We start from the raw sequence: 25,896 nt of genomic DNA on the forward strand, positions 1-25,896 counted from the left end.
GTCACAATGTTCAAGACAGTGAACGTTAAGCAATAAAGGACAGTGACTATGGAAAGACAATGAGAGACAATTCAGAGCACCAGATGTGCATTCTGCAATTGTCCCAGCCACCTATCTGCTGTGAATCTCCAGGATCTGGTGTGAAAAGGGGGAACTGATACAGAAAGCAGGGAGGTCAAGGGAGCTAGGGTTCAAAGAGATGAGGTTATCAGAAGGGAGAGAGCTGCAGACAGGGACAGCAGAGCAGAGAGAGAAAATGAGAGAAGAGTTCTATAGGGGTCTGCTGTGGTTTCTCCCCCAGATTAAGTGATCAGTGAATGTGTGTGCAGAAATGACTGTGGCTCTGGGGGAGCATAAAGGTTAGAGGGAATGATAACCCAGCTCTCACCCTTGGTTAGGAATGGCTCCTGTTCCTGCTGGCCAGAGGAATTCATGAGGCTCATAATTCATGAGTCCATGAAAAGGACTTGCCTCAGCAGGAACAAAATTAGCCCTGAACTAGCCTGTGCTATTACTAGTGTACGGAAATTAAAAGCAAAATTCAAAAGCATCAAGTTATCTCTAAGAAACCTCACTGCATCCAACAACAACAACAATAACAACAAAACTAGAATGGATTCCAATTTTCTAAGTAGCTCTCATTTCTCCATTTTTAATCATAAAGATTATATTGACAACTTCTGTATTTTCTAGCTGAGATTTAAATATTTTATAAGCACAATGAATTAGAAACCAGAAAAGTTAGCATAAAAATAATAATATATGATCATGATGTAGTTTCTATGACCCCAATTTCATAATTCCCTATTTAAAAGAATTCCATAATTCCCTATTTGCCTCTTTTTTCAACATATTTAATTGATAAAGAGCTTGCTCTGATAAAAATGCTCAGACTGAATTTTTGAAATCCAATTCATATATATTGATTGCTGGATCTTTGGGTAACAACCCAAGTTATTTGAACTCTTCTTTGGGACTTACTTGGAAGTGCAAATGGTTTTGCCTGTTGGATAAATCTGCCCATTTAGTACAACACCTGTCTGGAATATACAAGAGCAACAATTACTTTCTCCACGGAGGGTGGATTGCTTAATATACCCACTGTTCTTATCTTCCTTAAAGACGTTGAAGTTCTTGGGGCGCCTGGGTGGCGCAGTCGGTTAAGCGTCCGACTTCAGCCAGGTCGTGATCTCGCGGTCTGTGAGTTCGAGCCCCGCGTCAGGCTCTGGGCTGATGGCTCAGAGCCTGGAGCCTGTTTCTGATTCTGTGTCTCCCTCTCTCTCTGCCCCTCCCCCCGTTCATGTTCTGTCTCTCTCTGTCCCAAAAATAAATAAACGTTGAAAAAAAATTAAAAAAAAAAAAGATGTTGAAGTTCTATATTCTACTACTGATTCCACTATAACAGCAAAAATTTGTCTTGACTTCTAAAATAATTTATCTTCCTCTTCATGCTTATGACTGATACCTGCTTCATGAGTTTGAAAATTAGGGTCAGAGGAATTGCACTGCCTAATATGTATTAAGGGATATGATTGTGTTTAACTGCTTATTATTTTTCTGGGTCTATATAGTCTGTCTTAAGATCATTTGCTTTAAGTCTGTGGTAAGTTAGCCAGAATCAGCTGGTAACAAATTAAGAAAAAAAAATGCTTCTTTGGCCAATTTGGTAGAATATGGCCAGCCAAGAAGGTAGCAAGGGTGAATGCCACTGAGGAGGGCATGGCTAATTAAAACTGGCAAAATGAGCGTGATTGCACAATTCACCTATGTGATAATGCTGAGAATATGCAAGCTGAGATGAATAGGAAAGATGAAGGAGTCTGTATTTCTAAAATTTGCCATTTCTTTCTGTTGATAAGCATTGATCAAAAGTCAAGTGTTGTTAAATGTTAATATATAGACCAAGATTACCAAGACTAGTACAGGAGAAAGGCATCCACTTCAAGAATCTGTATCACGTCTCTAGTAGAGCATTTTGGGGAGACAGAGGTCCTGGCTAAATTGTCTGAAGCCGACTTTTGTTAATAGAGTCAGCAAACTTCAAGTTATTTCGGCTTGTGAGTTTCTTAATGCCAGAGGCAATTTCTTTGCCTCCTTTCCAGTGAAGCTAGAAAAAAAAATGTATTTGTGTTTTGCAAGTCTTGCAGATTTATAAGTTTTTGTATTGAAGGTGAACCCACTCATAAGAGAGTTCAACAAAATTATTCTTGAAAATAAAAATCTCGCAAGTTACATGAAGATAAAATATCCTCTCAAGCTGTTTGGTTCAAATCTATTGCTGAGGCATCTGTGAATGGTGAATGTTTCTAGTTTTTTTTTTTGTTTCTTAATAGGAATATTAATGCATGCTTCAACCCTTCGTTAGCACGTAATAAGATATTCCCTTTGTTTATTGATAGAATTTTCTTCTGATAATCTATTGATTTTTCAAGTCATTTTTTACTATTTATCCAAAGGGAACTAACGTTTGTGGGAGAGCTAATAGGTACTACAGACAACCATGAGTGTTCACAGTTAGTACCTAAGGCAACCTTAAGATAATGCATTTTGGCTAAGGGAACTGAAGTTTGGCGAATTTAAGCATTTTTCGCTAATAAGAAATATGCCAGAACCTGGATTAAAATCAGGCCATTTTTGTCTCAAGGTAAAGACAAAGAGAGACCCCTTCATGGATTAGGACACTGAAACTAATCTCTGTAGACCTGACCTACTAGGCCAGTTTTTTCATGGGTTTTGATTATGTGTAACAAGACTCCTCTTTGTCAGGAGTGAAATGCATTCCTCATTAGAATGAAGACACTAATGTCTGTTAACATTCCAAAGACGTCTGCCTTTATTGTGTTCATACCCACCTTGATCGTATGCCCTTCTGCCCACCATCACCACTTGATGCCAGTTGCAAATGGTGGAACACAGGTTATATCAGAATCTGTACAATGTCTGTAATTTCCCATTTAAATGAACTGGATAAAACCTCTCTTGGGTCTAACCGGGACGTTTTGTGGAAATGGTCTCTAACTCTGTTTTAAAACCTCCTGATAATAGAAGGAAACCCAACTATAGCCCACAAGTGAATTCTTACAATTGCATTTTCCTTGGCAGGTAGATGGTTTTGCTTCATGCCAGAATGGAAGGTAACGGGAAATATTGGCTAAGAATATGGGTTTTGAAGTCAGGCAACGGAGAATTGTAACCCAGTACAGTCATTTGTGTGATGGTGAGCAGTTATTTAAACTCTTCAAGCGTCAATATGCTCCTCAAAACTTGGGGAGAGAATAGCCTGCCTGCAAAGATGCAGTGAGAACAGAACATTATAAGTGTGCACAGCACCTAGCATAACACCTAACACTCAGCTACTGAGCATTTCCTCGATGCAGGGAGTGAGCTGAGATTTTGCACAGATCACCTCATAGAGAATTGTTCCTTCCAGAAGGTAGATGTGATCTTGTTGCCATTTTACATATAAGAAAGCCAATGTTTATAGAAGTTTATATAAGACATGACTCTAGTCACATAACTTCACCAGGATACGAGTGTAGGTTTATGTCTACTGTCAATACCTGAACTCTTAAGCCTGATCCTATTCATTTTATACCTGTGATGCTCATGTCACCTTGAAGTACGTAGGTGTGTATTTCCTGATATAATTAGTAATGGAGGCTCTAGCTTATTAAATGACTTGTTTATGGTCACATGATTGGTAAAGAGTGGAGTCAGAGTTAGAACATAAGTCTGTGTGATACATACTGTCTTTTTACGGCTAGTGTCTCCTTCTCCTTCACTTCCTGAATTCGCCATCTGAATACACTCTATACCTGATGAGACTCTTTGTACCATGCAGATCCCGTATTGTCTCTGTCCAGCATTAATCGCTTTAGTGACTCCAAATTATCTGCAGAGTGAAGTCAACCATCTTTGTAGAACTTGCCTGACCCTACCTGGCTGGAATCCTGCCTCCCTCTCTGGTCTCATCTCTTGAGGTAGTGCCTGCCAACCCCCTTGGATATATCCTACAGCCTGGTGCACTCCTTGTAACTCCCCATTTGTCATGTTGTTTTATGTCTCTGTGCATTGGTTCATGCCTGGAATACATTTACCCATCTACTTTGAGACTTCCTATTCATTTTTCAAAACTCTTTCTGAAATCCGGTTCTACAAATAAAACTGACCACACCCATGGTGTTGGCCACCATGACTGATTGGCAGCCCTAACTGCTGCTGTCAATATCCACCAAGGCTTTTGCTGCCAGGCAATGATTCCAGTGAGCTGCTCTGAGCCAAGGACTGCTACTAGTTCAGGCCTATTTCTATGAAACACAGGACTCCTCTAACAGGGGACTCTAGATCAGGGATGTCCCATGGGCCTAGTGGAATCTTTCTTGAAACTGTGCAGCAGTTCCAACCTCTTTCTATCCAAACCTCTGCCCTTCTATTCTCCTTTACCCATGTGAGACTCCTACACTAGTCTAAAAGCTGTCTTTTCTTCCTATTGATCGCTCACCCTTTATCCTTCATAGACATTTCCCCCAATGCATTTCTTTTATGTCTATTTCCATCTTGGTGTGTGCTCTTTGATGGGCCCGAACTAACATAGCCATACGGGTACCCTTCTCTATTCTGTACATACACCATCACAAGCAAAATAGCACATTTATTTCCTATTTCTATTTCCTAATCAGATTATGAGAACAGTAAAATCAGGAAAAAACATTGTATGACTCCATTTATTTTTAGTACTTAGCAGATCGCTTAGTACTTAGTCAGTACTTAATAAGCATTTGGATAAATGAGTGCTGGAAGTATGATCTTATCTAACATGAATTTATTTAGGTGAAAACAAACTAAACTATGTGTTTACTTCTCAGCTAACACTGCCAACCAAGGTAAGGATACCTGGAAGTTAGCTTAGGGTCACCAATGCTAGGCTTATGTTTTACAGTATTACCATTTGGCTTCTATATGCCCAAAATATTTTCTTGAGTTCAAATGAGTTTTCATGCTTATGAACTTAATTTAACTAAACTGAAATCTTGAATTCTCACTGAATATCTCTCATCACTAAATGAAGCAGCCTTGATTAATCACTCTGAGCATTTCAAAATATTCTGTCAGTTAACCTATATTTAACATAAGCATCTGTAAAATCTATATGAGAGCATTCATTAGAAGGAAAGCATATTCTTGGAGAGATATAAAATCAGATAGTGATTCTTAATATTTCAAGTTAGGAGTAGGGTATAGCATGTTTCTATTTATTACTAGCAAATCTATTACAAACCTGCTCTAATCTATACAATGATAAAACTTATTAGTGTTTGTTTGTTTGTTTGTTTGTTTCATCAGGTTGGTATATATATAATATATAATATATATTATATATTATATATTATATATTATATATTATATATTATATATATAAAAAATAGTCTATTTATAGTTGAATTTTCTTTTCACATAAAATTACATTGGCAATCTAACTCTGAAATACTATGTCATTGCTTGATACTAGCCAATTCTACTATTTATTTCACTCCATTTTTCACACTTGGGATCTGTTAGAATTTTTTTTTTTTCATGTGTGATCTCTTAAATATGGTTTGTGCTGCTCTTGTACCAGGGATGATAATAATAAACATCATTTACTAAGTTTCTCTTATATGCACCAACAAGTATGTGTTAAATGTTACTATCCCCATTTTCAAATAATATACTAAGGATCTAAGAAGTAAAATAACTTGGAAGGCTACCACACAACCAAGAACTAGATTATCAATGCTTTGAACACAGATTGCCTGATTTTTTTGGATTATCTAATCTGAGTTGTTTACTGCTTTGACTATAAGGATTGAACATCAATCTATTGAATATTTTAAAATATTAAGAGCATGCAAGCTCTTCTAAAAACCTTGAAGTTTATTCTAGAACCAATACAGAGTCCCTTGGGTTTCAGTGCAGAGGAAAATAATACAATTAGATATGTGTTTAAGTAATACGTGGAAAGTGGATTGTGTGAAAGATGTAAAGCGTGTTAGATAAAACTAGAAAAAAGGGGGGCACCTGGGTGGTTCAGTTGGTTTAAGCATCAAACTCTTGATTTCAGCTCAGGTCACGATCTTACTGTTTGGGGAATTGAGCCCCACATCGGGCTCTGTACTGATAGTGTGGAGCCTCCTCGGGGTTCTTTCTCTCCCTCTCTGTCAGCCCCTTCCGTGCTCCTGCTCTTGTTCTCTCTCAAAATAAATAAACTTAAAAAAAAAAAAGCCAGAGAAAGTGATACCTGAAAACTAGTTGTTGACAAGTCTAAGTAGGAAGGCATTTGGGTCTGATCCAAGAAAGTAGGCAATGGTATGGACAGACAGGGAATATTAGAGAAACTCTTCTAAACTCAAATGAACTGTGCAACAACAAGTGAACTGTGGGCCTTTGGTCGAACCGTTTAGCCATCCTGCACTCGTTTGCTCCTCTGTATAATGGAGATAATAAAATCTATTTCAAAGTGTTATCATGAGCTTTAAATAATAGTATATTAGTATGTACTTACATGGTGCACACTATGAGTCTGTGTACTTTATAAGTACTTATACTCACAGCTTCAATAGTTAAGTACTATTATCAGTTTTATAGATGAGGAAACTAAGGCACATTGATGAAAAGGACAAAGTGATGGAGCCATGGCAATGTAAGATTAAAATAATAGGATGAATTATGTATCTGGTGCATAGTCTGTGCTTTATAAATGCCTGTAATTAACCACCTGGAATGATGTCCTTGAGAGGTAGAACCAAATAGGACTCATGTCTGTAACAGAGTAATCTAGCACTTGGTGTGAACTAAACTGATTGGATCCTCCTGGACTCAGTGCAGGCTTTGTTCTTGGTGCTGGGAATACAGTGGTGAACTAAACAAGCTCCAGCCTTCATGACATTTTTTTTTCTTGTTGGAGCAGATGTTCTGATGACTAGGTGATTGAGTGAAGGAAGCAGAGTTGGAAAACTAGTTCTAAATTATTTTCTGCAACACATTTTTTTCTGGAAACATTTGCTCAAAAACTGCCACGGAAAGAAGTCTCTGCAACCTCTAGTGCATTTTCAGTGAGGTCTAGGGGAGGAAATTTGTCTCCGATTTTTTCTCAAGCTCTTTCCATTTTCATAGAGGTAACTTTCAACTCTGGACTGTTACAGGTCTAGTGCTTGCTACAAACTAGCTTCTTATTTTCTGGTAAATCCTCAGCTCTTAATAATAGTGCCTAAAACAGTGAGCACTGTTAATGTGTGTTGAATGAATGGGATGAGTGAATGAATAAATAATGGATTTTTTTTTCATTTTGTAGGGCATTCATTCCTTACATATAGTAAGATGATTTCTCAGGAAAAATGGGATATTTAAGAATTATTAACTGGCATAAGTGCTAGAATTTACTGTTGTGCAGAGAAGATATAACAATTTGAAAGTGTTTTTTTAGAGCCATTTGTAACAAGCATTGAGAAGATAATTTTGGCTACATTTATGTAAGCACCAAAACCATGGCATCTCTTTGGATTTCAGAATTGTCATAATGCCATCTTTTTGTTGTTGTTGTTGTTCAATTAAATCTCACTTTCAAAATTCATATCATAGACACTTTTTGAAAACATTAATGTTCAATATTTTACTATTTGGATGATATTCTTTCCATTTGCCCCAACCCTATGTGGCCACCTACCCACTCACCTTCCGTAGAGTTATAGAATTTCATCAGTTCCAGATCGTGTCTTAAAACATGCATTTGTAAGACACAGTCGTTATATTGTATCATTTTCTAGTTGGAGAAATGCTTGGAATTCATACAAGTAAATATTTCTTTCCACACAAGTGAAAAGATACAAAAACTGAAGGAGCAGTTAACTCCTTTGCACCTCAGTTTCCTTGAGTCTATTTTACTTAGATTATATTTTTGAGAATGCCATGTTTACCTGCCTCAAACTAACCATTGGCAATTTTAAACCAATCTTATACAACACAGAATGAAAATCAACCATGTAATGAACTTACCCTAATATTGAGCATATTGTATTTGTTCATCATATGGTACCTACAGCTGTGATTTGATTGTAATGATGATGATTATACAAAATACATCCTTGGTTTGGGACAGGTGTATTCAGAGATTGTCCCTTAGTTTGTTGTCAAGTATAGTGAATTATCTATAGGATTACCTCACCCTTCTCTTGGAACTTTTTCCTGTGACAGTTCAGAATCATTGTAGTGTTCTCATCCAAATGAATAAAGGTCAGAAGAGATTAAGTTTGGTTTTGTTGTGTTTTGTTTTGTTTGTTCGTTTTGTTTTCCCCTGCCAGAATAGCTGTTTATCAGAAAGAAGCCAACTGTCAGAACTAGAGGAGGACCCAGGCCTTGGCATTCATCTTCTTCCCTTTCTACCAGTGCATGATCAGTACTGATAGAACATTCTCAAGTGATTCTTTGAAGTGACTCATGCAGTGTCAAGGAGACTGGCATTTGTCATAACTATTTTATTGGCTATTGGTGAATCATACAGTGAATTCTGCTATTACTCAAATATTACAACAAATCAGTTGAGAGAAGCAATTACAAAGAAGAGTGAATCACTCTTGAGAATGCTTCTCAGATAAATACCATCAAATAACCAGGTCTTAAAGAATGTTACTATAGTATCAGTGACTCTGTTTTTAAACTCCAGATTAGGCTTCCAGATACTCACTAAACTTTCTCAAGTGTAAAAGTGACTGGCTTTGGGGAACTCTGCTGTATTGACTCCAGATGTTATATTACTGGGATGGCAAAATGATGACACTAGTTAACAATATATTTTTAATTTTTTTTAATGTTTATTCATTTTTGAGAGAGAGAGAGAGAGAAGGAGAGGGGGAAGGAGAGGGAGAGGGAGAGGGAGAGGGAGAGGGAGAGGGAGAGGGAGAGGGAGAGGGAGAGGGAGAGGGAGAGAGGGAGAGAGGGAGAAAGGGAGAGAGAAAATGGGAGGGCAAAGAAAGAGAGAGACACAGAATCCAAAGTAGGCTCCAGGCTCTGAGGTATCAGCACAGAGCCCAACGCCGGGCTCCAACTCTTATAATCTGTGAGATCATGACCTGAGCCAAAGTCAGACGCTTAACCGACTGAGCCCCTCAGTTGCCCTAATAGTCAACAATATTGAAGTGTGTGTTAGAAAGTTGCTAAAAGAGTAAATTTAAAAATTACTCATCACAGGGAAAAAATTGTAACAACATGAGGTGGTGGATGTTAACTAAACTTTTTTGAGATAATTAGGCATATTGTGGCAAAAATATAAACTTACATAATGTTATATGTTAATTATATCTCAATAAAACTGGGAAAGTAATTTTTAATTAATATTGTTTTTTTTTTCTAAACAAGCAAAAAAAGCAGAAACAGACCGATAGACACAGAGGACAAACTGGTGGTTGCCAGAGGGGAGGGAGGAGAGTGGGTGGGTGGGCAAAATGGGTGAAGGAGACTGGGAGGTACAGGCTTCTAGTTATGGAATAAATCATAGGGATGAAAGGTACAGCATAGGGAAGATAGTCAATGTTGTAGGGTGACAGATGGCAGCTACACTTGTGGTGAGCATAGGATAATGTACAGAATTGTCAAATCACTGTGTCGAACACCTGAAACTAATGTAACATCATGTGTCAACTACAATTAAAAAAAAAATCAGTCCTCTGTGTCACAGAACTGACTAGGCTGGCACCTGTTTCATAACTTACCAGCTGTATTGTTGTATAAATTACTTAATCTCTCTCTGCCTGTTTTCCCATTTTTAATGGGGATAATTATAGTAGCAAACTCATGGATTATTTGAGAATTAGATGAATTAATACAGATAATCACTTAGAGCAGTATCTGATCTATATATAACAAGTGCTCCAAACTGTCAGATATTATTGATATCATTATTAATTTTATTATTGGAATATGACATATTTTCCCAGCTCTATAAATCAGGCAAATATAAATTGCTTATTTTTAGATGTTAATAATAGTTATTATGGTAGAAAGTGGCCTATTTTAAGATCCAAAAACCCAACGTCGGTACCGAGTTCACCATAAATTAATTTATGAACTATATCAGATCTCTGAAAAATCACGGAAAAACATGTTTGTGTCAATTGGAATGTAATATACAATTGATATCAGGATTGAAGTAAGACTCCACTATTTTGCATATTCAGGTTGTAATGTCCTATTTAGTGCCTTTTGATACTCAGATTACATTTTTTACTGATTGTTTCATTTTATTTACTCAGCTCCCTTGGGCAAGTGACTGAGTTGATGTGCTTACGTTAGTTGTATTGCTGAAGATCTGGGACTGAATGAAGTTACACAACCAAAACATGGTGAAATAGAAACTGGACCTTAGGTTTTCTTATGTCAAAAGAATAAATCCTTTAACAAACACAGTTAAGTCCTGACCATGTACCAGCCCTAATTCAAGGCACTAGAAGCATAGCAGTACATAAAATCAATGAGAATTCTTGCCTTCGGGGAGTTTACATGCTTTTAATGGAAAAAGAAGAATGATTTTTAAAAATCTATATGTGAAAGACATAGTTGACTAGATGGAATAAGTAAAGAAAAATTAAGGTAAGAACAGGGATAGGCAGTACCAGATGCAGGGGGTCCTTCCTTTAAATAGGACAAACAGAGAAGCTTCACTGAAAAAAAAAAGAAATTGAAGGACTCCCAGTGGAGGTTTGTAAGAGGTACAGCTGGACCAGCAGAAAGAATATTACTTGAAGAGGGAACAGCAGAAGCAAAGCCCAGAGGATGAAACGTACCTGGAATTTTTGAGGAAAGCCAGGAGACCACTGTGTTGTGAGCGCAGTGAACGAGACATCTGAGAGCTAACATAGGACCAGAGCATGTAGGATTTTGCTAACCCTTTTATTGTTTTTGGCTTTTATTAGAATAAGATGGAAGCTACTGGAAGACTTTGAGAAGAGAAGAGGCTTAATCCGATTTATCTTTTAATAGAATCATCCTGGCTGCTATTTTGACAGTAGACAAAAGGAAGGGATAGAATAAAATAAGAAGACTCCATTGCAAAAAACTTAAAACAACACATAGTGGCTTAGACCAGTGTTTTAGAAGTGTGGATGGGGAAAAGTAGTCCTATTTCAGACACATTTGGGATATCTTTTGAACTTAGCACCGATGAGATCTGTTAACATACTTGATATGAGGTATGACGGAAAGAGTGGCGGCAAGGTGAATCCAAATGTGTAGGCTTGTGGGGGGAAATAAAGGTAGGATGGAGGTGCCCTTACCTGAGGGAAAAAAAAAATTAGGAGGAGAAAATTGAAGTTTAGTTTTAGATATGCTAATTTTAAATCACCTATGAGCACTCTAAGTGGGTCTATCAAGTAAACAGTTGATTTAAGTATGGCTCTCATGCAGAAGTATAGACTAAAATAGACATTTGGCAATCCTGGGTGTAAAGATGATATTTAAAATCATAAGCTTGGAATAGAACTTGAAGGGAGGGAGTCTAATAGAAAATAAGGGATGTTCAAGATGTAAGCCATGGTGTACTGTATTATTATAAGGCTGGAAAAATAAGGAGAAACCCTCAACGTAGACTAAGAAAATGTAACCAATTAGGGAAGGAAGACTGGAGAGAATGATATTCTGGAAGCCAAGTGCAAACAGTATTTTAATTGAAAAGAAATATCAGATGGAGATGGTGTAAAGTCCTGACTGTAGCATTACTAAAATTTACACCACAATAAAGTAAGAAGCAATTATCCATTATATTTGAGTGTCCATTATGTGCACAGGGCAGATGGTGATTAAGGGGAAACCAACCAAACAACCAAACAATTTCCACAGATAAAACATTCTTCCTGCCTCTGAGCTTTAAAGGCAGGAAGAGAGAATTACAAACACTGGTTGTAAGTCTCATAATAGATGACAAGAAACACTCTGTGGGAATATAGATAAGACAGAGATTAAATTTGATAGGCAGTTTCAGGGGGAAAAGGTCATATTTGAGCTGGGTATTAAAGAATGACTGTTATTTCTTTGGGTAGGAAATAGGAAATAGGAATGGACAAATAATAATGACATTCCAGGCAGATAAGATTGTGTAAGCAATGCCACAAGGGCATGAAAAGTCAGAGCATGTTCAGGAATGAGTAATAAATTCATTTGACTAAAATAGAGGGTCCAAAGAATGAAGGGAATGAATAGGTAGATATACTTTTTTGCCTTTATGGAAAATCTTACTCAACAGTTCAGTAGAAAGAAAAGTTTGATAAAGGGAGATATTTATCCAAAACTAAATATTATGATTACTATAATTTTTTATTTTATGTTTTTAAGTGTATTTGTTTATTTTGAGAGAGAAAGAGAGAGAGGGAGAGAGAAAGAGAATGACCAGGGTGGGGCAGAGAGAGAGGGAGAGAGAGAATCCCATGCAGGCTTTGCCCTGACAGTGTGAAATCCTATGCAGAGCTCTATCTCGAATACTGTGAGATCATGACCTGAGCCAACCTGAGCTGAAATTGAGAGTTGGTTGCTTATCCGACTGAGACATCCAGGTGCCCCCGATTACTATCATTTTTCAAAAAAGGCTTCTATAGTCTACCAAAAGTCTGTCAACCTAAAAAATAAAATAGTTATTTTACTAGCAAGATGAGATTATTCAGGACTACCAGAGAAATTGCGATTCAGGACAAGCAAATTATGGTGAACTACAGACAAGTCTGGAGAGACAATGGGACTATCAGCTTTAATTAGCCTTTAGGAGGATGGGGAGGATTGTTTGGAACAAAAGTTCATTAGAGAGGAAGAAGTTTGAACTTGTAGTGGGTTCTCATTGGCTGCAAGTAGTGGTTTAGTATGTTGTTGCTGAGGGGGGAAGAGAACTTTCTTCTTTTTCTTAAAAGCAGGAGATAAAATTCCCATGTGAAAAATTTCCTCCCTTCTCAAAATAACTTTCATCCTCCTATTTTTTTGCTGATTATGCAGGGCACAGGGAGTGGCACACACTAGAGAGCTCCCCAGCAGGACTTCCCATCTCCATGTTAAATGAGGGTCCTTTTGTGGTGCCTGGGTGGCTCAGTTGGATAAGCATCTGACTTTGGCTCAGGTCATGATCTCACGGTTTATGGGTTTGAGCCCCACATTGGGATCTGTGCTGACAGCTCAGAGTCTGGAACCTGCTTTGGATTCTGTGTCCCCTTCTCTCTCTGCCCCTCCCCCACTTGCGCGCGCGTGCGCGCGCCCGCGCGCTCTCTCTCTCTCTCTCTCTCTCTCTCAAAAATAAACAAACATTAAAAATAAAAAGACTGGGGGCGCCTGGGTGGCGCAGTCGGTTGAGCGTCCGACTTCAGCCAGGTCACGATCTCGCGGTCCGTGAGTTCGAGTCCCGCGTCGGGCTCTGGGCTGATGGCTCACAGCCTGGAGCCTGTTTCCGATTCTGTGTCTCCCTCTCTCTCTGCCCCTCCCCCGTTCATGCTCTGTCTCTCTCTGTCCCAAAAATAAATAAAAACGTTGAAAAAAAAATTAAAAAAAAAAAAAAAGACTGTAAATGAGGGTCCTTTTATTTATTCTTACAAACCTCAAGTCCAATATGTTGTAACATTAATACCTTCTTGGAAAATACATAGAAATATAAATTCTTCCCTGTAAGTTATTCTATTAGGTAGATTTTAATTCAAATAATGTTGCTTGGGCTATTTTCTAACTTAAGTGTAATGTTGTGTTTTAATTTTATCTCTTTCCTAGAAATGGTTCTCCGTATTGCAAGGCTGCAAGATCACGCAGAAAGAGTGGGACCAAATAAACTGGAACATCTGACACACTGAATGAATGTGAGTACAACATTAACAGCTTTTAAAAAGTGAGAAAGAAAAATTATCTTGTGACTTAAAGTGGCTTGGAGTCGATTGTGACTGAATGTGGATAACTGCTGGATCCTTGGGATGGGTGAGCTCTCCCTGGGGACGGTGGGGTTTGTGTGTGCACCTGTGACTGGACTTGATTTCTCCTCAAAGCACACACATTGAATTTTTGTCTGGAATCACTTTGTCTCTCATATCTGCTCTGCTGCCAGTAAATCTTTGAAAGCCTGCTTTTTGACCGCAGCTGTAATGTATTTCCACCTACTCTGCTCTCAGACTCCTACTCAACCCCCTATTTGCCCTTCTTTTATCTTTCTGTCAGTGTGGTCCCCCGACACCATGATTAGTTTGTTTTTTGTTTTGTTCCCCTCCCTGAACCTGAAGTCAGCCAATTGTACTGGGGGTTCTCTCTTATCTTTCTGTTCTCTCCCAATCTTATCCCATGTTACACATACTTTGACAGTTGCCAGGGTGATATTTATTTGTGTAGTTATTTGAATATTTTATGTATTCATTTTATGTATTTTATGTATTTTATTTGAATATTTTATGTATTTTATGTATTAGATCTAATGCCCCATGCAGGCAGGGATCGTGCCTGTTTGCTGCAACATCATAGATACTCAACATTTCCATGCTGCCTGACCCAGCCTGGTCCTGAGTAGGATTTGACCACTTCACGTGTTCCCACACTTTCATAATTGTTCAAAATATCTGTTCTTCTGAAACTCGTATCTTTCCTAGACTTGCTCAGTTTCACATAAAAGAGCCTCTTGCTTTCTCGTAAAGATAAGGCTATCCAATGTGAACATCACTAAGCTTTTCTTCACTGTACCTTAAAATATCTGTTTCTATCCTTACCGTATTTCTTGTTTCCCAATGTAATCTCCTACATTAGATTTTAATCCTAATGCTTTACCTGTGTTATCAACTTTATTAAATCAGCTATTCCTCCCAGATTTGCATCTCTCCATTTTCCTGGTTCCTTCCACACAGACAAAAACCAACCATGCTTATGTTTCCCTTATCATGAAAAGTTTCAACCATCTAAAACCAAATCAAACAAACCTCTTCCATCTCACTGTTCTCAGTTTTTCCCTCTAATCTAGCTCCTTTTATCCATTCAAACTTCTGTAAACAATGGCTGTTCTTTGCCCATCTGTGGTAAATTCCACAAGAGAAAGGGCTGCTTTTACTGTGTTGTGCAGCATATTTCTAGTATCTCGCACAGTATCTAAAATGGTCAGAACTCAAGAATTAAGTGAATTAATTTTAGCTACCGTTTCACTTCCTACACTGGACCTGAGTGTTAAAATTTTGCTTTCAGGGTGGGGGGTGGCCCTGGGTGGCTCAGTCAGTTAAGCCTCCAACTCTTGATCTTGGCTCAGGTCATGATCTCATGGTTCATGAGTTCCAACCCCGCATTGGGCTCTGCACTGATTGTGTGCAGACTGCTTCGGTTTCGGTCTCCTCTCTCTCTCTCTCTCTCTCTCTCTCTCTCTCAAAAAACAAAACAAAAAACTTAAAAATTGTGCTCCTAAGCACTGCTTAAATTACTCTCACCATAATAGTCCCCTTCTTTGTCATTCAATCCCTGGTCACATGCAAATACTTCTCTTATATACCATATCAAAATCTATCTTAGTGACTGTTAACTGTCTATGCATCATCACTTCATCAGTCTCAGGAGGTCAGGACAAATAATTTGGTTATTTGTTTGGCCCCTGGGTCTCCTAACAAAAGGCTTGCCAGTCATTAATTATTAATGAGTTGAATTAACACTTTAACCCCTAAACAATCCTTTAACATTGTTCTGTTCACATTTAGTATTACATTTAATAAAATACTTTGACCCTGAAATAATAAAAGCATGAAATCTGATAGCCTTTTAAAAACCATTTCAAATCATTAAAATAAAATTTTTTTAAAAACATGCAGAATGAATCATATATGTGCTTTGTATTGATGATCCCTGTATTTAAATAATTGAAATTATCCATATGTATGGTATGCACACATCTGCACACACATATACACATAAAAAGTATGGTTGTGACCACTTGATAAAAGAATAACCATTGATCACATTATTTCTAAGAAAATAAAATCTTTTTCTGGGTCTTTTGAATTCACCCAGTAAATGCCCACAGGAGAACATAGAAAATCCTTAAGAAACTGTGTGAGGCATCTGAGCAAAGGCTTAGGAATTACTTCACGCTCACCTTCTCTGTGTTTTCATGTTTGCCTTTCCAAAATAGGTTCTCGTGGTTTTCCCTGTTTACTTCTCTTCTTCCTCTAACTGAAGTGGCTCAGCAGCCTGAGTTGAGTATATTTGTCCCAGGTCTCATCTTCCAATACTCCCTTTTGGAATAGTATTCCCCGTTTTACCTATAAGCTGTATGCAGTGAAATGGATGGATTAAGCTTTCTCCGCCATACACCTTGCTCAGGCCTTAGGAGACCTTACAGTCTGTGGAAAGGCATCAGGCAAAACCAACGTGATTGTTTGGTAGCTTGTGGGCTAAATAATTTATTGTTTAATTAACTTTTCTGTTTTCTCATTAGTTGTAACTTTATATGAAGAGAAAAAGTTATTTAAGAAAAGTATGGTGGATTTAATTTGTCTTTCCCCCAGCAAAAAGTCTTGAATGTGGTGTATGTGCAATTAAAATTTGATTTCTATTGCTTGTGTGGTGCTCACTCATACGATCACTGTTTTTCATAGGAGTGTCTGCAAAATCTACATAATTCCCAAGGAAATAACAGTTTAAAAATCTAAAATCTTTCACAATTAAGGGAAGTCCATAAAGACTTATTGATAATCACTTAATTTGGGAGGTGTCTCAGTTTCTAATTCAGGGACATGAATGGCTGTAAGGTCTGTGCCTCTTCTGTAACTCTTTGGCATATGTGCTGGGCTAATCCCTGCAACCCTGTATGTATAGGATACATCACAGAAACTAACCAAGAATGACCTCCATTTATTCCCCGGCATCCATTTATTTGTTCACTTGAGTATTCTTTGCTCATTTAATGCTGCCCTCTGCTCTGGAGGCTGACCTATAAAAGCTAGATCAATGGATTGTAGCTCCTTCGGCCAAAGGAGAGCACCAACAAGAGATAATAAAAAGGAAAAGTAAGGAGTACCTGGTGGCTCAGTCAGTTAAGCGTCCAGCTCTTGATTTGGGCTTAGGTCATAATCTCATGATGGTGAAATCAAATGTGGAGCCTGCTTAAGTTTCTCTTTCTCCCTCTTCCTCTGCCTCTTCCCTCCTCATGCTCACTTCCATGGTCTGTCTCTTTCTCTCTCTCTCTCTCTAAAAAGAAAAAAAAAGGAAAAGTGAGATCAGGGGATTCACTCCTTTTCTGCATGTTTATCTAAGATAGCTGGATCCTTCAATCATAGATCTTCTATGGGTGAAACATGTGGACACTCTCTACATGAATGTCTCTCCCAACCTACTCCCTTCTGACCTAGTGGTATTAATAGGTCAATTTGTCTTACTGCCTCAGAGCCCTGCACCCCAGTTCCTCTACACCCTGATTACCTCTTTATAAATAGCCCCTTTTAAAATATATTCTCCACAGGGGCACCTGGGTGGCTCAGTCAGTTGAACGCCCTACTTCGGCTCATGTCATGATCTCGTAGTTCATGGTTCAAGCCCCGCATCGGGCTCTGTGCTGACAGCTCAGAGCCTGGAGCCTGCTTCGGATTCTGTGTCTCCTCTCTCTGCCCTTCCCCTACTCTCTCTCTCTCTCTCTCTCTCTCAAAAATAAATTAACATTAAAACAAAAAACTTTAAAATATATTCTCCACAAATCGTCTTAATCTGAACATGCCAGATATTTCCTACCAGGGCTCTGGTATAATGTCTGTCTTTTGAGATTAATTACTGTCATATTGACTATGCAAAATTATAATAGTAGGGAGCAACAAAGTAAGCATAAATATTTAGCTAATAGGCATGAACTACATGTTCATACAAAAAGAAGTCTTCAGAAAATACTGTATTAGCAATGTTCGTCATTTCATTCCATACATTTGGATTGACTCCTGAAACACATTGTGAACTGATTATTAGACGATGGTACCATTTCCTGTGTACTTTCCCCCCGCCCCCCACAGATGGATAAGCATTGAATTTCCACCGAATTTATCAGGGTTACAAGTCAAACTTTCACCCATTTAATTTTTCCTTTTAGAAGGTGTTGGAAGGTAATTGACTGATACAGCCAGTAGTTGAGCTCTTTTAGACCTTGATAAAGCCATCAGTTTGGTGTGGGTGCCCCTATTTAAAAAGAAAAACAAAAGTCTTAGCTATCTTCGAGTTGTTGGCAATCAACAAGTCAGAGATTTTCTTTTTTTTTTAATAATTTGCTTTTTATTTTTTTGTATTTAAAAAATGTTTAATGTTTATTTTTTGAGAGACAGAGAGAGAGCATGATCAGGGGAGGGGAAGAGAGAGAGGGAGGCACAGAATCTGAAGCAGGCTGCAGGCTCTGAGCTGTCAGCACAGAGCCCACTGCAGGGTTGGAACTCGTGGACTGGGAGATCATGACCTGAGCCCACCTTGGATGCTTAACCTACTGAGCTTCCCAGGCGCCCCTTACTTTTTGTGTTTTTAAAGAGGAGATGTCTCAAAGCAACAGAATTGGATCTTTTGCAGCTGAGAAGAACTCAGATGAGAAATAGGCCCTTTTATTCAAATACACAAATTACCCTCTGAACATTTTTTAATATTCGTCTTATAGGAGAGAGGCAGTTCTTTTTTTTTTTTTTTTTTTTTATTTATTTATTTATTTATTTTTGGGACAGAGAGAGACAGAGCATGAACGGGGGAGGGGCAGAGAGAAAGGGAGACACAGAATCGGAAACAGGCTCCAGGCTCCGAGCCATCAGCCCAGAGCCTGACGCGGCGCTCGAACTCACGGACCGCGAGATCGTGACCTGGCTGAGGTCGGACGCTTAACCGACTGCGCCACCCAGGCGCCCCGCGAAGAGAGGCAGTTCTTGATATGAAACTTAGTACTGTATATAATCACCTACCAAAATATTTCCACAGCATTTGAGTGTTTGAAATTTAGTTCTGCTTTGAAATTATAAAAGAGATTATAGATCTGTTATGGAGAGTTTGAGAAATTGAGAGAAAAAAAAGTTCATAACTCTAAACTAGGAATATTATAACTTGTACATTTACATAAATTTTTATATAGTTTTAATCTTAGTGTACTAACAATACTTGCATTATCTGAATTTCTATATAGTTTTATAATAATTTTAGGTATCTTTAAGAAACTTATCACAGATTAAGTGTTCAATAAGAGCTTTTATTTAATGAAACAGATACTTAGTGCATTTATGAAAAGAAAGACTGCTTCCATGATAATGGAATTCTCTGCTATGCACCTACTTCCGTATTGTGAATTAGCAAGTTCCCCACGTTTTAAGATATACATCTTGTTTTCAAAAATTTCCAGTTTTAAAACTGCAATACATCTTATAATAGTGTAAAATAGTTTGCTTTTCAACATGTTTTTATTTTTTTTGCTACATCAGATAGCAAGAGGTTTGTGATATATTAATATTTTAATTTCTGAGATTACAAGACATTGGTGAGTGAGTGTGAGTGTGTGTGTGTGAGTGAGTGTGTGTATGTGTGTGTGTGAGGTCAGACGTGGCAGTGAATGCTGATAGAGTATACCTCATCACTTACGTGCCATCTATTTTAGAAAGTAAGTCGTTCTTATTTTAAACCATAAAAATTGCTACAGAAACCCCATAAAATTTAGATAGTGAAGTAAAAAGGGAAAATGGTTAATTTCGCTGCTTGAGTTACAGCATTTACAAAATTTTCTTACTGCATTTTTCTCTCAAACTTTTAAATGTTTGAAGTCATGTATGTTTTAGGTCTACTTATAAAGAAAAAAAAAGTGTTTACCTTGATTCCTTAGGGAGAAGTATTAAAAAGAAATGAAAAGATTTCCCTCTCTTGGAGAGAACATCTTTTTCTTAACAACAACAACAAAAACTGAGTACCTACCGGCCTAACACACATACCTCTCCTCCCAGAAACTCGGGAGAAATCAAGTTGTGTGTGGAACACCAGAGAGCACTATAATGTGTCCAAAGGATGCCTCTGAGTACTGCCCACTGCAGGCAAAAGCATCAGTTAGTTATAATAGAAGTTACATTTTAATTAATATGCCCTTTTCTTTTGATCCACTTTTAAAAATTTTTAATGTTTATTTTTGAGAGAGAGAAAGAGAGAGAGAGAGAGAGAGAGAGAGAGAGAGTGGGGGAGGGGCAGAGAGAGGAGGAGACACAGAATCTAAAGCAGGCACCAGGTTCTGAGCTGTCAGCTCAGAGCCCAGTGTGGGACTCGAACTCAGGAACCGTGAGATCATGACCTGAGCCAAAGTCAGACACTTAACCTACTGAACCACCCAGGTGCCCTGCTATTGATCTATTTTTTACTAAGAGACATTAATAACATGTTAGGAAAAATCACCCACCAAATGAGAATTTCCAAGGAGAAAAGGGCTGGGATCCATTCATTTCTAATTCACCATGTACAGAATTGACATATATACTGTGTATTCTTGATACTCTTGAAAGAACCTAGCATTTCTCTGTGTACTCAAGATCCCTTTGCTGGCAACCTAAAAAAAAAAATAGTCTGTGTTTTTTATTGGTGATGCAAATTTGATCAGCTATCAAGAAATACGCATTTTCAAACCTCTGATAAGGGCCTGATTTCGATGATATTCTTTAGTTGTCAGTGCCTGCTGTATTGTGGATATAAACTAAGTTTTAATTTTATCCAAACTTGCTCATTTTATTTACTGATTTTATTTCCTACACTAGCAATGCACAGTGATTTAAAAAAAAAAAATGAGTATATATAGAAGACTTTTAAGTTCCTTAATACTCAGGATACTCCCTTGCTAAACAAAACCTCCGTTATCACTGATCCATGTTCACTCAGGCATTTGTATCCAGCTTTATATTGTTACAAACAGGGCTGGAATAAACATGATCATAACTTTGGGTGCTGTTGTTTACTATTTTAGTAGAATCAGTTCCTCCAAATAAAATATTGGAGTAACAAACACACATAATGTGAGTATTTTACATTCTTGTTAAAATCTCGAAAGTTTTTATGAGGAATTTAGGAGAATGGTTCAGTATTTTTTAAATATTAAATAACCTGAGGAATGCTGTCTTAGTCCATTTAGCCTAAAGGCCAGAGATTGGATGGCTTTATCAACAAACATGTATTTTTCAGTTCTGGAGGCTGGGAAGTCCAAGATCAAGGATCCAGCAGATTCAGTGTCTGGTGGAGGACCCCTTCCTGGTCCTTAGACATTTGTCATCTCTCTGTGTCCTTACATGGCTTACGGTGCCAGGAAGCTCATTGGGGGCTTACTCTTTTAAGGACACTAATCCCACTCATGAGGGCTTCACCCTCATGACCTAATTAGGCACCCCCCCACACACACACACACAAAACCAGTTCCAAATACTATTACAATGGAGATTAGGTTTCAACATATGAATTTTGGGGAGGGAAGCACCAGCATTTATTCTATAGCAGATGACATTGCTGTTCTATTATTTTTCTTTCTCTTTATCATTAATAAGCATTAATATTTTTCATACATTTCTTATCTATTTTTGTTTGTCCCTTTATTAGTTGCCCATTTCTGTTCTCATCTGGGTCACGTTTACAGAGGACAAACTAAGAGGAGAGAACATAATATATAATATAGAGGTTATAGGGAAGAAGCAAAGGTGGTGTTTTCCCCAGTAAGCATCACTGCCTGCTGGAAAGTAATCTCTCCCGCTGGAGACTTGTGATGAATTTGGCAGTTGTACTGAATGCCAAAGCAAACATGCAGTTTAGCAAAACTCTAGTCTAACTGGTTTTGGCATTTATGTTGATTAGAGGGAAAAAAAGTTAGACTATGACTTTCTTTTTTTAACCACCTGTTAGCAGGTGATATGAGTACTGTTAAAGGTAAAGGTTAGGATCCTTCTCCATTAAAGTAAGTGCCCAAAGGAAATCGGAAACATGTATTGACTATCTACAGTGTTTTAGGTAGTGGACTAAGAATTTAGTGGTGTTATATTTTGTTGTCAGTAGACTTGTAAATTTTCAGCATCCATTTTATTCGTCTTCATTCTTCCAATGAATAGAATAATGCCTGGCATATCGTAGAAATTCAATAGATACATAAGTGTCTCCAATGTATAGATAATAAAAACCAATTATCAGAGAGACTGAATAATTTCTAACATGGTCACACAGCTGGGAAGGATTCAATATCACTTTGTCCAGATGGAAACTCTGTGCTCTAAATATGTCATATAATATCTCTTCCTGACTTTCCTCCTGTTATACATTTTTTTTTTGCAAGATAGGCTAAATTATACTATGAAACAAATTACCCAATGATATAAGTGGCTTAAAACAGGGAGGATTCCTTTTGTGCATACTGGGCACAAATACGGGCTAACACAGGACTCTGCTCCTCATTTTCTCTCCAGAATCCACGGTGAGGTAGTTGATACTCCCTGGACCATTTATGGTTACCAAGGCTAAGGAACAAAGAGTTTGGGGAATTTTGTCTTGGTTTGTTAAAGTTCCATCCAGAAATGGCATCTGCTCACATCTGGTCAAAGGAAGTAATTTCTGGAGTGTCATGAAACTTCATGGAGCCTTGAGGGTGGGAGAGTGCAATTGGGTGGGCCCAGGGAAATTATAAAGATACATATAAGTGAAAGAGGAGATCAGGAAAAGCACATCAGAGAAAGAGGTGAAAAGATGGTGCACAGGAGAAAAACAAAGAGCTGAAAAGTTGTGGACAGCACCTCCTTCTTGTCACCAAATACCCAGATGTCTCTGTGATGGTTAATTTTATGTGCCAACTGGACTGGACCACAATACCTAGATATATGATCAAATATTATTCTGGATGTTTTTGTGAAGGTTATTTTCAGTTGAGATTGACATTTAAATCCTTGTACATTGAATAAAGCCTTTTACCCTCCATAATGTGGTTGGGACTCATCTAACCAGTCAAAGTCTGAACAGAACAAATACTTGACTTCCCCTTAGCAGGAAGGAATTCTGACTGCATTCTGTGTTTGTACTGGAACTGCAACTCTTGAATCTCCAACCTTCTCTCCCCTTTTCTCTCCGCCCCCCCCTCGCCTCTCTGTCTCTACACACACACACTCACACACACCCATGCACAAGCAGAGCAAATTCTTCATTTAAAAGAAATCATTTCTGAATAGGTAAAAGATAATATCCACAGGCATTAGTCCAACATCTGTCAGGCAGCGAAATCTTCAGACAGATAAAAATACCAAGGTTAACACAGAGAAGGATAAAATGTATATAGTCCAATAGGACCACAAATACATACATACACACATACATACTACATACCCTGTTGATTTTATTTCTCTGAAGAACCCTGATACAGACTTATTTCCATGCACAGGACATCTATTCCCCCTATAAGACACACTCAGAGGAGGCATACAGTTGCCGTGTCCAGCTCAGAGTCTCAGACCCTGAAAGAGACCCTCTAGTTTCTTAATTGGGTCTGGCATGGAACTTCTTAGCCTGGATATCTGTGAACCAAAAGGAATATTGTGTGTTACTCTTAAAGCTGATAGATAATAATCAAATATGGATGAGAATAAACACTTCCTGAGGATTAGGTATGTTTTCTGGTAAGGTGTAATTCTGCTCTATTGGAGGGTTTGGAGGGGTTGGGTCCTCTGTTTATGGATTCCCAGTCCTTATTGTTTTAGTTTATCCTTTTGGGAGACTCTTTTTTTGGGGGGGGGGGAGAATACACTCTCTTAGGAAAGATGAGCAGCTTTTTTAACTTACCTTCTGCCCAAGGATCTTGTTAAAATTTTAAACATTTGGAACGTTTTTCCCCAAAACTTAGTTGACTCCCTATCTGTTTGACTCTGGTAGATTCCATGTGCTGTTAGCCTACTCTCGTGGTATTTTTTTAGGTCGTATTTCCTAGTTTTTGCTGTATTTCTTTAGTTTCTGGTTCCAATTCTTTGTCTTTCTAGGTTGACTTCTAGGCACCTAGGGAGATTCTTTTAGGTTTCATTGGGAGCACCACTCCCTCTGCCTCTTATTCTCTGGCAAATGTGTCTAATTGAAGTGAATTACATAACAGCTGAATCCTTACTCTGAGACGCCTTAATTGCTTCAGGGCTTTTAACAATGGGTGTGATGGTCACACTTTTGATTACTACAGTTTGAGTTTTACTGGACTTTGCCTCTGAAAGTATTGTTTTATATTTCATTCTGCAAGTCCCTGAATTCATGGACTGTCTTTATTCTATGTAATTACTAATTACATGCTGGTTAATTATTTTCTGAGCTCATCTCTTTCTTTCCTAGTGCTTTGCCAAACACAGACAACACAAAAAATTAACATTGTACATTCTAATTTTGCCCTAGAGATATAAGTTTATTATTTCTGTGGAATGGTTCCCAAATTAGAAGAGATGACATCTTCACCAAACGCTTTGCCATTACATAAGACAGGTTACCATTTTCTTACTATAACACTTTACTCATTATTTACATCTCTTAAACAAAGTTCACACATTTTAGGTCTGGATGTGGCAGCATCCTACTTTTAGGTTTCAAGTTCTTTATAAATCTGAATAGAATGGTTTGGTAAAAACAACTGGCTAGGATAACAAAGGATTATTTTTTTCACTTACACTGTATATCCATGGTAGTCTGCACTGTTCTATGTCATTCTTGCTCGTGGCTGAAGGCTGAGGGAAGTTTCATTTTTCTACTTTCATGGTTGCTGAAGAATATGAACAGGAACGTGGAAATTGCACACCGACTCTCAAATCCTCCACCCAAAAGTGACATGTGCCCTTTCTCCTGATGTGTTATTGAATAAAGCCATGTATGTGGCCGCACTTAACTCAAAGAGACAGAAAACTGCAATCCTGGCATATGTCTGGAAGGAAAACTAGAAATATTGAGTAAATAATATCAATGGTTGCTGTATTCTTGTACTCAAGCCTCCTTTATTTTTGAGAATGCCAGACTCTAATCTCCAAAGAGGCAACATCATTTTTCTCCTGAAAATTAATGAACTTGAGAAATTGAATTTATGAAATTGAATTTTCTTAATAATTAATGAACTGCCAGGAATTGTCCTAAGGCACTAGCAATAAAGACCACATTCAGGACCTTTGTTATCCGTTGGCTACTTTATTCTTCCTCTCTTGCAAACATATTCAAATGAGTTCTAAACACTGATCACACAACTCTACAAAACTAGTAGCTGTGGTTACAGAAATAGCTTATTCACTGTTAAGGCAGATGAGAAAAGTCAGTCATTTTCTGGGAGACAAATACATTTTCCGGGAAACAAATACACGGTTTAATAGGTTTTCATTAAAATGATATTCATTATCTCCCCAAATCTGACAACTTGTATGATGTGGTGTTGGGTGTGGGGAGAAAAAAAAGAAAAAGAGAAGAAAGGAATGAAAAGACATGGAGAAAAAAACAAAAGAGGTTATTATTGTTCTTAAGTTTTGAAACACGTATATCTACCTTTTTTTCTTCTGAACTAAGAATACAATTACTTTGCAATATAATATACAAAACCAGTCTGCAAAGTATCTGATGACCGAGAGTATTCCTAAAGTTTGAACTTGTTGTCCCTAAGGAGATGTTGTGCCATTTGTCCTTAGGAAGCATGAAAGAGTGAGAGTACATAGGTTTGCATGGAGTAGCACAAAACAGTGGAGTCTAAGAATGCAATTCTGGCTTATAAAGAATCTATAACTTATTGAACTCTATCCCCTTCAGAGCATTGGTACTAATTTACAGGGATCCAGTCTGCATTAGTCATTTCATTGCTGAGGTAGCAAATTAGCACATATTTAGTGGCTTAAAATAACCAAGTGGGTATCTTATAATTCTGTATGATTGAAGTCTGACACG

The 25,896-nt window shown here is 37.8% G+C and overlaps 1 protein-coding gene across 9 annotated transcripts in view; it reads left to right on the plus strand.

The window, feature by feature from the left end:
* The window catches only part of LRRC4C (leucine rich repeat containing 4C), a 1,215,827-nt gene that overhangs the window by 483,899 nt on the left and 706,032 nt on the right, over positions 1 to 25,896 (plus strand). For all 9 annotated transcript variants that reach the window (XM_086677650.1, XM_086677644.1, XM_086677649.1 and 6 more), the window contains one exon: positions 13,765 to 13,850. The gene's annotated coding sequence lies outside the window, so the exon portion shown is untranslated. The remainder of the gene's footprint in view (positions 1 to 13,764; positions 13,851 to 25,896) is intronic.

This window comes from Puma concolor, chromosome D1 (genome assembly GCF_028749965.1).
Source record: "Puma concolor isolate L17-30 chromosome D1, mPumCon1.1.hap2, whole genome shotgun sequence".
Classification (NCBI taxonomy): domain Eukaryota; kingdom Metazoa; phylum Chordata; class Mammalia; order Carnivora; family Felidae; genus Puma; species Puma concolor.